Source organism: Silurus meridionalis, chromosome 6 (genome assembly GCF_014805685.1).
Source record: "Silurus meridionalis isolate SWU-2019-XX chromosome 6, ASM1480568v1, whole genome shotgun sequence".
Taxonomy (NCBI): Eukaryota; Metazoa; Chordata; class Actinopteri; order Siluriformes; family Siluridae; genus Silurus; species Silurus meridionalis.
In genome coordinates this window covers 26,659,021-26,672,018 of record NC_060889.1, presented here as the reverse complement: position 1 = coordinate 26,672,018, position 12,998 = coordinate 26,659,021, and the positions used below count along the sequence as shown (strand labels likewise).

At 43.7% G+C, this 12,998-nt stretch overlaps 1 long non-coding RNA gene across 1 annotated transcript; it reads left to right on the top strand.

Moving 5' to 3' along the window:
- Positions 1–3,774: 3,774 nt before the first annotated feature.
- LOC124387829 lies at positions 3,775–5,142 on the top strand. The gene is made up of 2 exons (XR_006926236.1): positions 3,775–3,863; positions 4,846–5,142. It is a non-coding gene; the product is annotated as an uncharacterized LOC124387829 (long non-coding RNA).
- The last annotated feature ends 7,856 nt before the right edge of the window (positions 5,143–12,998 follow it).

Here is a 12,998-nt window from a genome sequence, read left to right as displayed (position 1 = left end):
CAGTATATAGAAGCAATAGTATATAGAAGCAATAGTGTGTGCAACATATACAGATAATGTGATGAGTGAGAGTTCTGTGCAGTACTCATAGATGTGAGCAGGGAATATAATTATGGTCAGTTGTTATTGAGGGTGATTGCTTGGGGAAAGAAACTGTTCCTGTGTTTGGCAGTTTTAGTGAGCAAAGTTCTGTAGCGCCTGCCAGAAGGGAGGGGCTGAAAGATGTTGTGTCCAGGGTGTAAAGGGTCATTAATGATTTTTCCTGCCCGGTTTCTGGTTCTTGTATGGTACAAGTCCTGGAGAGTGGCAGGGGGGCACCAATGATTTTTTCTGCTGTTTTAACAGTTTTCTGCAGTCTGTTTCTGTCCCGTTTTGTTGCTGCTCCAAACCAGATGGTGATTGATGAGCACAGGACAGATTCAATGACTGCAGTGTAGAACTGTATCAACAGCTCCTGTGGCAGACTGTACTTCCTTAATTGCCTTAGAAAGTACATCCTCTGCTGGGCCTTTTTCAGAATCGAGTTTATGTTTGATTTCCATTTCAGGTCTTGGGAAATGGTAGTGCCCAGAAACTTGAAGTTCTCCAAAGGTGACACAGGGATGTTGGATATTGTGAGGGGGAGTAGTGTTGAGGGATGTTTCCTAAAGTCCACTATCATCTCCACAGTTTTGAGTGTGTTTAGCTCAAGGTTGTTCTCACTGCACCATAGCACCAGCTGCTTCACCTCCTGGTTATATGCAGACTTGTCACGATCTTGGATTAGTCCAATGAGCGTGGTGTCATCTGCAAATTTCAGGAGTTTGACAGTTGGGTCACTTGATATGCAGTCATTCGTATAAAGGGAGAATAGCAGTGGGGAAAGGACACACCCCTGAGGAGCACCAGTGCTGACTGTCCGAATACCGGCGGTAACACCTCCCAGTCTCACCTGTTGTTTCCTGCCTGTCAGGAAGCTGGTGATCCATTGACAGATGGCAGGGGGTATGGTAAGGTTTAGGAGTTTGGAGTGGAGGATTCCCAGAATTATTGTATTGAAGGCCGAACTAAAGTCAACAAACAAAATCCGGGCATATGTTCCTGGGCAGTCAAGGTGTTGCAGAATGTAGTTTAGCCCCATGTTGACTGTGTCATCCACCGATCTGTTTGCTCGGTATGCAAACTGTAGGGGATCCAGCAGCTGTTCTGTCACCTTCTTTAGATGGGCCAATACCAGCTTTTCAAATGTCTTCATGATGACAGATGTCAGAGCGACAGGCCTGTAGTCATTCAGTCCAGTAATGGAGGGTTTCTTGGGGACTGGGATGATTGTGGAGAGTTTAAAGCAGGAGGGGACCTCACACAACTCCAGTGATCTGTTGAAGATAGAGGTGAAAATGGGAGCCAGTTGGTCAGCACATGCTTTGAGACAGGAGGGGGAGACACCGTCTGGGCCAGGAGCCTTCCTTGTCTTCTGTCTCTGAAAGAGCCGATACACATCCTTTTCACAAATCGTGAGCGCAACTTGAGTGCTGGAAGGAGTTGTAAGAGAGGATTCCAGAGGTGTGATGGGGGCAGACATTGGGCTGGGTTGGATGAGAGGTGTGAAGATATTGTTCTCAAACCTGCAGTAAAAGGTCAAGTCAAGTCAAGTCAAGTTTATTTGTATAGCGCTTTTCACAACAGACATTGTCTCAAAGCAGCTTTACACAAATCAACAGTGATGGTGAATGGTGTGCATTTATCCCTAATGAGCAAGCCGTGGCGACTGTGGCAAGGAAAAACTCCCTTAGATGTTATAAGGAAGAAACCTTGAGAGGAACCAGACTCAAAAGGGGAACCCATCCTCATCTGGGTGACATCAAGAGTTTGATTATAAATCTTTCAACAATACAGAACACTGGACAGTGAGAACTAACATGATTACTGGAGTATAAGATTATAAGTGATGTTCTTTCTGCAGTCTTAAACAGTCTATATGGTTAGTTGCTCAAAGTTTTATGAGCTCAGCATTTGTGGTCACCACAGATCCAGCATCAGCTTCTCCATGCCAGAGCCTTTAAACACTCCAGGAGGTCCAATGTCAAAACTCCACACATGTAGCGTGATCCAAATGGCACTGGAACGTCTCTAGATGGTTCGGGATGTTTGCGAGTTCGGCATCTACTTCTTCAAAGGTCCGTAATCATCACGAGGTGGGAGGTGACTGGAGCTGGCCAAACCTCAGGGTGTCTCGGGATGGGGAGAGAAAGAGAAGCAGTGGAGAGGAATTAGCGTAGCTGCTGTTCATGATATTAACAGCACAAGTTGATAATGTGCATGTGATCAGATGTTCTGGAGCACAAGGTTATGATATGTGATGTGTGTTATGTGTAGGCTTTGCTAAAAAGATATGTTTTTAATCTACACTTAAACTGGGAGAGTGTGTCTGAGCCCCGAACACTGTCAGGAAGACTATTCCAGAGTTTAGGAGCTAAATGTGAAAATGCTCTACCACCTTTAGTGGACTTTGCTATTCTACGAACAACTAGAAGCCCAGAGTTTTGAGATCTCAGGGATCGTGGCGGATTGTAGCGTGTTAAAAGACTGGAGAGATACATGGGAGCCAAACCATTTAGTGCTTTATAAGTGAGAAGTAATAGTTTGTAGTCTATTCGAAACTTAACAGGAAACCAATGTAGGGACGATAGGATTGGGGTTATGTGATCATATTTTCTTGATCTTGTAAGAACTCTGGCTGCTGCATTCTGGACTAACTGAAGCTTGTTTATTAATGACGCAGGACATCCACCTAGTAATGCATTACAGTAGTCTATTCTGGAGGTCATGAACGCATGGACGAGCTTCTCTGCATCGGATATAGACAACATGTTTCTTAACTTAGAAATATTTTTAAGATGAAAGAAGGCTGTTTTTGTAACTTGGTTGATATGATTTTTAAAAGACAGGTCGCTGTCTAAAATAACACCCAGGTCTTTTACCGTTGAACTAGTGGTTACAGAACATCCGTCTAAATGCAGGTTGAGATGCTGGAGCGTCTGTATACTAGTTTTTGGGCCGATGAGCAAAATCTCAGTCTTATCAGAATTTAAAAGTAGAAAGTTATGAGTCATCCAATCTCTTATTTCCTTAACACACTCAGTTATTCGAGTTAATTGAGCTGTATTGCCTGGTTTAGATGAGATATATAGCTGAGTATCATCAGCATAACAATGGAAGCTAATTCCATGCCTTCTAATAATATTTCCTAACGGAAGGATGTATATTGTGAAGAGCAGGGGTCCTAGAACTGAACCTTGCGGTACGCCATAATTTACTTGCATTAGCCTGGATAGCTCTCCATTTAAATATACGAAATGGTAACAATCGGACAGGTAGGATTTAAACCAGCTTAATGCCTGTCCCTGAATGCCGATGTAATTTTGTAAGCGATCTAGGAGGAGATCATGGTCTATAGTGTCGAATGCAGCACTAAGATCTAGTAAAACCAACAGCGAGATGAAGCCTTGGTCTGAAGCTAAAAACAGGTCATTAGTGATTTTAACTAGAGCAGTTTCTGTGCTATGATGGGGCCTAAAACCTGACTGAAATTCTTCAAAGATATTGTTCTCTTGCAGGTAGGAACATAACTGGGCAGCGACAATCTTTTCTAAAATCTTAGTGTGATAGGATTGGCGAGTCCCTTCCTGCTTCCGGGTTGGTCGGTTGATGTGCTCATTGATTGTCCTATCCTTGGGCAAGGGGGATGTATAAATCTGGCTGAGGAGCATTTTGTTGTCATGGGTGTTACGCCCCTGTCTGCGTCATCATGAGTCGCCAGTCAGAGCTGTCTGTTTGGGTAAACCTTGCGGCTGGTGTTGGGTTGACGTGTTTCCTCGCGGCAGGTAAGTGAAACGGCTATAATGCTTTTATTTCTTGTGGAAGACTGCGTATGTAATTCCTATGCGTCTGTGTTGGCGTATAGTCCGAGGTGAGCCGGAGAGAGAGCGGCGTTAATAAAACCGACAGTGCCTGCCTTTACACGTTGTACCATTGTGTGGTAGATCTATTAAATCGAGTGAGCCTACGGGTGCACAGAAGTGCTGTGTACACGATTTCTGGGAAGACCCCACACACGGTATGTTCTAAGTTCTAACCGTGCTACATTTCCACATAGTGGGTTGTATTAACTTGTTAAATTGATTATAGATCGTGTTGTCTCATCGGCGGTTCTTGTTCCCCCTGTTCACTATAATCTCAGAGCGACAGAACGAGCCTGCAGCTTTCGGGCTTACCCTTATAGTAACCTGTGCTTCCGGATCACTCATCCCAATGGTATGTGTTTTAAAGGTAATAAACATTTCGCATATATGGTGAGTTGTTTAACGTTCTATTTTAATTTTATTACAGATTTGCGCTTCTATGGGTGACTAATGTGGAATTATCGCCCAGGAGGCGCTGTTGCTTTGCTTATAATTTAGCGTGTGCGTGTGCGTGTGTGTGCGTCTGGTGCGTATCTGAAGCTTATTGGTTGCTTTTTGGGTTTTGTGGCCCTTTTTCTTTTGTGTTTACATTTGAATGTTAAAGGTTTGTTTTGTTTTTGTTTACTGTTTCTTGAACTATTTTGTTGGTATTATTTTTACATTTTGTATCTTGAGTTATTTTGTTTACTGAAGAGGGATTAATATCACTCTTTTCCCTTTTGGTCTTGTCCCTTTTTAAGTTTATGTATATAGGGGGGTGAAAGGCACAGCAAAGAGTTAAAGGTGCCCTCACCTCCCGTGTGTTACTTGTGCACACTATCCATATGTTTGTGACCTGCACAGTATCCCATCAAGTGGCCTTTTGACCTTTCTTATGTGCAACCCTATCCGTTTGTGGTTACAGGAGCTGAGTGCCGAAGGCGGGGTGGATTGTGGTGGTGGTATTGCTTCACGAGTGCTGTGCTGTGTGCAGTGGTGTGTGTGAGTGTCTACACAGGTGCAACCAAAAGTTGTGTGGTGCTGTGGAGGCCGATTAGTGCCCTTGATCCCCGTTGTTACGCCTTGGCTTCTGCATCCACATCTATAAAGGTGTCTGAGGATTTAAGTTATCTGTGTTATGGTTGAGTAATTCCTGTTTTTTTGGTTTTTCATTAGGTGCATCCGATACTTTTATCGTTAATAAAAATCCATACTAATTTTACCCACGTCTTCCGCTGATTCCTTATACACGAACCTGTGTTGCCTAAGTGCAAGTTATTTTCCCTGGCCAAGTGCCAGGGTGGCGTCGTCGCTACATTTCTTTCCGTCAGCCCTCGGTGTGTTATGCCACATTAGACATAAATGGCAGATTTGAAATTGGTCTATAATTCGATAGCGTGTTTGGATCCAGATTAGGTTTTTTAATGAGGGGCTTAATAACTGCTAACTTGAGGGATTTAGGGACATGTCCTAACGATAGTGAAGAGTTAATAATATTCAGAAGAGGTTCACCAGTTGTATATAACACTTCCTTCAGTAATTTAGTAGGAATGGGATCTAACTGACATGTTGTTGATTTAGCTTTGGTAATAACATTATACAGCTCTTCCTGTCCTATACATGTAAAACAGTGTAGTTGTGGAGTTGAAGGTAACACTGTCTCAGGAGAGGGTGTCAGAGGTTGAACTGCCACAATTGTTTTTCTAATGTTATCTATTTTTTCAGTGAAGAAAATCATAAAGTCCTCACTACTAAACTGTGATGGAACACAATTTTCAGAGCCCTGATTTGTAGTTAGTTTAGCTACAGTACTAAAAAGGAACCTGGGATTGTTTTTGTTGTTTTCAATGAGTTTGCTCAGGTGTTCAGCTCTAGCAGCTTTTAGCGCCTGTCTGTAGCTGAGCATACTGTCTTTATACGCAATTCTAAATACCTCCAATTTAGTTTTCCTCCATTTTCTCTCCAGATTACGGGCTGTTCTCTTGAGGGCATGCGTATGACTATTATACCAAGGTGCAGGTGCTTGTTCTGCAACCTTTTTTAACCGGATGGGAGCAACGGTGTCTAATGTGCTAGTGATGATAAGGTCTACGTTGTTAGTTATTTCATCAAGATTATTATCAGTTATGGGTTTAGTGTGAAATTGAGATAAATCAGGCAGGTTATTTATGAATCTGTCCTTAGTGGTTGGAACAATAGTCCTACCAAGTCGATAACCTGGTGCAACACGGCTAATCTGCTCTACCGGTAGTGTGTACAGTATGAGGTAATGGTCTGTGATGTCCTCACTCTGAGGTGAAATATCTATATCAGTGACGCCTGCTCCGTGTGATATTATTAAGTCTAATGTGTGGTTAAAGCGATGAGTTGGTCTGGTGACGTTTTGTTTAACCCCAAAAGAGTTTAATAGGTCAACAAATGATAATCCTAGAGCATCGTTTACATCATCTACATGAATATTAAAATTTCCTACAAGCAGCACTTTATCAAAATTGATCAAGAGGTCTGAAAGAAGACAAGCAAACTCTTGAAGAAAATCAGCGTAGGGCCCTGGGGGTCTGTACACGGTGACCAGAGCGAGTTTTCTATGTATGTCTGAAAGTACAACTTGAAGAACGAGCACTTCAAATGATTTAAAGCTGAATCCTAATATCTGACTGACATTAAGAGAGGCAGTATAAATGGTTCCTACACCCCCCCCACGACCAGTCTGACGGGGCTCATGCTTGTAAACATATCCTGATGGTGTCGACTCGTTTAGACCCATATAATCACCTGGTTTAATCCAGGTCTCAGTGAGACAGAGTGCATCGAGATTATTCTCTGTGATCATCTCATTTACAATCAGTGCTTTGGGTGCAAGTGATCTAATGTTTAAAAGACCAAACTTTAGAACTTTTTGGTGTTTGCTTAACTGGCATTTTTCAGTTTTAACTGCAATGAGATTATTTCTGGATCTTGTGTATTTAATTCTTGGTTTTACTACACGAGGAATAGATACGGTTTCTATAAACTGGGCTGTGTGTGAACTTGTAACTATTTGGTCTGTAGTATGCGTGTTCTCATTGTCGAAGATTTCCTGATGTCTTACCAGTCAGATTTTTTTAAGTATCCTAAAGATACTTCACAGCTTGATGTAGACCTCTCATCTTACCGTGCACTCCTGACCAAATTTTCTTTGGAGGTGACTTCTGCCAAAACTGCCTTCTACAAGGAAAAGCTTGAGGCCTCTGCACAAGATCCTCGTAAGCTTCACAACATCTTCTCTTCTCTACTAAACCCCTGCTGCACCTGCTCCATCCTCCCTGACTGCTAATGACTTTGCCTCCTTCTATGATGAGAAGATTAGGAAAATCTGCCAGACCTTCACTTCCTCTCCAACTATGATTACACAACACAGCCAACAATCCACTACGTCTCTATCAAGCTTCTCAACCTTAACAGAAGATGAGATACTGCAAGTCATCCGATCCTGCAATCCCACCACCTGTCCTCTAGATCCAATCCCTTCAACTACGCTCCAGACCATCACGCAAGATCTCCTGCCCTTCATCTCCACAATCATCAATGGGTCATTAACATCTGGCTATGTACCAACTACCTTCAAGCAAGCAAGGGTCATTCCTATCTTGAAGAAACCGGCTCTGGATCCATCAGACATCAACAACTACAGACCGGTATCACTCCTTTCCTTTCTTTCTAAATCTCTGGAACGCACTGTTTTTAACCAACTGTCTGTCTATCTCTCACAGAACAACCTCCACGATCCGAACCAGTCTGGGTTCAAAGCGGCACATTCCACAGAGACGGCCCTATTGGCTGTTTCTGAGAAACTACATGCTGCTCGGTCAGCCAAGCTGTCATCTGTACTTATCTTTCTGGACCTTTCAGCAGCATTTGACACAGTCAACCACAAGACACTTTTGTCAACCCTCAAGAGCCTTGGTATCTGCGGAACAGCATGGGAATGGTTTGCTTCCTACCTGGAAGGTCGCTCATACCAGGTAACATGGAGGGGATCCACATCTGCCCCATGCAGACTCACCACTGGTGTCCCACAAGGCTCGGTACTTGGTCCCCTCCTTTTCTCCCTCTATACCCACTCCATTGGTGAAGTCATATCCTCACATGGGTTTTCTTATCACTGCTATGCAGATGACACTCAACTCATCTTTTCTTTCCTCCATCAGATACCACAGCTTCCGCTCGGATCTCAGCATGCTTGTCAGACATATCTTTATGGATGAGGGCTCACCAACTTAAACTCAACCCCAGCAAAACAGAACTGCTGGTCATCCCAAGTGATTCATCTCCAGGTCAAGATCTACAAATAACACTTCATGACTCTCTGCTCTCCCTTCAGCCACTGCTCATAACCTTGGGGTAACTATGGACAATGAACTGTCTTTTTTCCCACATATCGCTAATGTTGCTCGTTCTTGTCGATTTCTTCTCTATAACATCCGAAGGATTCGACCATTTCTGTCCATACAGGCTGCCCAGTTGCTTGTTCAGTCTCTTGTCATTTCCTACTACTGCAACTCTCTGCTGGCAGGTCTTCCCCTGAACGCTATTCGTCCACTGCAAATGATCCAAAACGCAGCTGCACGACTTGTGTTCAATCAGCCCAAGTTTTCCCACACCACCCCACTGCTGCGCTCCCTTCACTGGCTTCCAGTAGCTGCACGTATCAGATTCAAAACACTGATGCTTGCCTACAAGGCCAAAAATGGACCAGCACCATCTTACCTCAGTGACCTCATCACATCTCGCACTGCACCACGCTGTCTGAGATCCTCCAGCACTGCTCGACTGGTACCACCTTCTCTCAGAATGAGAGGTAAGTACAATTCAAGGCTCTTCTCTGTTCTGGCACCAAAGTGGTGGAATGAACTTCCCCTAGATGTCCGTACAGCAGAGTCCCTGATTATCTTTAAGCGACGACTGAAGACCTACCTCTTCCTGAAATACCTAAATTAGCACTTTCCAAGTTTGTTGAATTCGAGTTATATTTATATTGAGTTTGTATTCTTGCATACCAGTGTAGATTTATTCACTACTAGAGATTTAAAGCACGTTTGTACGTCGCTCTGGATAAGGGCGTCTGCTAAATGCCGCAAATGTAAATGTAAATGTAAAGATGTTATCTGATAGCACTGCTGCTCCAACTCTGCTGGGGTGCAGGCCATCAGGGCGGAAGAACCTAGGACGCTCCCAGAAACAGTTCCAGTTATTAACAAAGAGAAGTTTATGTTCTCGACACCATGACTGTAACCATTCATTTAGAGCTAAAAGTCTACTAAACTTCTCAGCCCCTCGCTGGTAAGTGGGAAGAGGTCCTGACACTATAATCCTCGCTGTGGGTGATGTGCTGCGTACTGTCTCCACCAGGATCCTGAAATCCCTCTTTAAGATCAAGCATGGTGGTGGTAGCATCATGGTCTGGGGCTGCATGAGTGCTGCTGGTACTGGGGAACTGTGGTTAATTGCTACTAACATCATAATATTATCCCCATTTTTCAATACATTTTATGCATTTTTTTCTGTGCATTATGGTTGTACTGGGGATTTTAAATTAAGGCAAATTGTGTGTTTTTTTGCAAACTCTATGGGCAAGAAAACACAAGGATAAATTGTTCAAGAAAAAGCTTAACAACTGTCTCCATCACAATATGAAGCTTTTCTTGAAACCTCTGTCAACTGTGCTTCCTCAGATTTTTGTAGAAAGTAGAGAAACTGCTTAGCTTTCTTTGGCAATGGAACTGGTTTTGATGGACCAGATGATCTTTCTCTGCTAGATAAACACCAAGGAATTTGATACTCTTGACAGTCTTCAGGAGTTTTAATAGTGTGTTTGCATAAACTGTCCAAAATCTCACAATTTCACTTAGGTTTGTTGATGGATGGAGTGGTTTTACTAAAGCAAGCTCCAAACTTCTGCACTTCAACTGCAACTGGGCCACCTACATCATATGAAGCTGTTCAGAATCAATATTTGTCTAATAACAAAAACATAAAAAAATGTAAATAAAATACAACCTACTCACCAGAGATGCAGACTCATAATTTGCACCGCTCCTCAGAGTCTGTAAGCCAGTGGTACTGCTCATATTTACTGTTCTGGAAGCGGCGAACAAACCCTTTCCTGGGCTGAGCTAGCTTTGGGGTTGGCTCTCCTCACAATGTCTAGCTTTTCTTGAAATTTTATTTTTAAGTATGTCCGAGACCAAATACATCTCTATTCCTCCATAGGCATAACAAAGTCTAACTCGGATGTATTAATGTGTGCAGAGCACTACAGATCTTTTGCTGTTCGAACTTATATGTTTTAATAGTTTCTCTCTGACCAACCAAACAGAGGAAGGAAAATTCACATGTGAGGTGAATATTAAATCTGATTGGTTAAAGAAACAGGTATTTCTTAAGTAGACTATGGTAGAAACACCAGCAGTACTGACTTTGAAGGCCCTGGTCAGATTAAATTGACATGGCAGCACATAGAGGCTGAAAACTGATTGGACAAAAAAATCTAACATCTACATACACATACTGGATGAAATATAGCCAAGAGAAATGCTACAAAATTCAGAGAATAAATAGATACAACTTCGTGAAACAAATATTAGAATTTAGGTTGTAAATGTAGTTACAAAACTACATGACACAAATGTAGTTACAAAACTACATGACGCAGATTGGGACATGTTCAGGCGCAGCTCTGATGACGTCAACATGTTCACAAAAGTAGTTATGGGATCCATTGGGAAACTAGCAGATGATACGGTGCAAAAAAACACTATCAGAACGTTTCCCAACCAGAAGCCGTGGGTGGATAAAACCATCCGCGACGCTCTGAGATCCCGCTCCACTGCCTACAACAAGGGGCTCGACACGGGGGACATGGAGGGGTACAAGGCTGCGTCTTACAGTGTTCGCAGAGCGGTGAAGGATGCAAAGCGGCGCTACGGGAGGAAACTAGAGTTACAGTTCCAACATGGTTGGAAAATGGTGAATGCGGACGCTTCTCTGGCAGACGAGCTAAACACCTTTTACGCTCATTTCGAGGCTGCAGCTAACCATGCTAGCGGCACTAGCGGCACAAACAGCATGCATGCCGAGAGACCCGGAGAGGTAAACACATTCACCAGCTTGGAGCATGACGTGAGGAGGGCATTCAAGAGAGTAAATACCAGGAAGGCAGCAGGACCAGATGGCATCACAGGTCAGGTTCTGAAAACCTGCGCTGACCAGCTAGCACCGGCGTTCACTGAGATATTCAACCTCTCACTGGAACAATCTGTTGTCCCATCATGTTTCAAACAGTCCACCATTGTTCCTGTCCCGAAAAAACCCCAGCCCGCCTTCCTTAACGACTACCGCCCTGTAGCTCTGACCTCAGTAGTGATAAAGTGCTTCAAGAGACTGGTTAGAGACTTCATCACTGCCTCACTACCGGACCCACTACAGTTTGCGTACCGTCAGAACCGTTCTACTGAGGATGCCATTGCTCTTCATCTTCCAATACGATAAGCCACCTGGACCACAGAAATTGAAATTATACAAAGATGCTGTTTGTGGACTACAGTTCAGCATTTAACACCATAATTCCCTCCACACTCACCTTTAAGTTGGTCCTGGGACTCAGCCTGCCGCAGTGTCAATGGATCTCTAACTTCCTGGCAGTACTGCAGTACGGGTGGGAAAAGACACTTCATCCACCCTCACCCTCAGCACAGGAGCCCCCCAGGGTTGTGTTCTGAACCCCCTGCTGTACTCACTGTACACGTATGACTGTGTGGCCACTTCCAACTCCACCACCATCATCAAGTTTGCTGACGACACTGTTGTGGTGGGCCTGATGGTGGGCCTGATGAGTGGACAGTTTCCGGTACCATGGTGTTCACATCACACAGGACCTGTCTTGGTCCTGTCATACCAACACCCTGGTGAAGAAGGCCCGGCAGCGCCTGTACCATCTGAGACGCTTAAGGGACTTTAAACTTCCCTCTCAGGTGCTAAAGACTTTCTACACCTGCACCATTGAGAGCGTTCTGACGGGTAGCATCACTTCCTGGTTCAGGAACAGCACCATGCAGGACAGGTGAGCCCTCCGGAGGGTGGTGCGTTCAGCTGAACGTACCATCCACACCGAGCTCCCTAACCTGCAGGACATCTACAGCACACGGTGCCGGACCAGATCCAGGAAGATTATGAAAGACCTCAGCCATCCCAATAATGGACTCTTTTCTCTGTTGCGGTCAGGGAAACGCTTCTGCTCCCTAAAAGCGAACACAGAGAGAATGAGGAGGAGCTTCTTCCTGCAGGCGATTCGGAGTTTAAACCAGGAGACTCCCAGTATCTAAAAACTGGCCCAGTGTCTCCATCATCACACTTCTCCACTCCATCATCTCCATCATCTCTACATATCTCACCTTTCGCACCACAACACTTTAAACTCTGGACTCGCACAGCACAGTGCACATTATATTTTTATACCACACCATACCGCACACGGACACTTTACACCACACCATTCTGAACACGGACACTTTATGGACATTTTACACCACATCATACCGCACACGGACACTTTATGGACAATCTAAAACCACCTTAAATTGTCTATTGTTTATGTTACAGGTACCGGGTTGTGGCGCCTGTAGACAGCTGTATAAAAAAACTGAAAAGTGGAGAACAAAAAGGATGACACAGAAACTGTGGCTTGCCTTCATTAAATCTTTCTCAGTTATGTTTATTGACATGTTATTCACTGCAGTGTAAACACTGTCCATTTATCCAGTTTATTTCACTGTCCATATTCACTGTCCTCTTAGACATATTGGAGTGTCCAAAATAAACACATTCTGTTACAACACCATTTTCACATCTCTACATCACTTTACAGATTAACATGCTGGTTACTTGCACCTTAAATGCACTTTTACACACACCATTCAGTGTTTCTTGGACTACATGCTTCACAGCAACTTGTAAATAACATGGCAGTTTTATTGTCAGCTTCTTTAAACGTGTAGAGCTTTGCATATTAACTCTGTGTATTTTAACTCTTTTAATTAA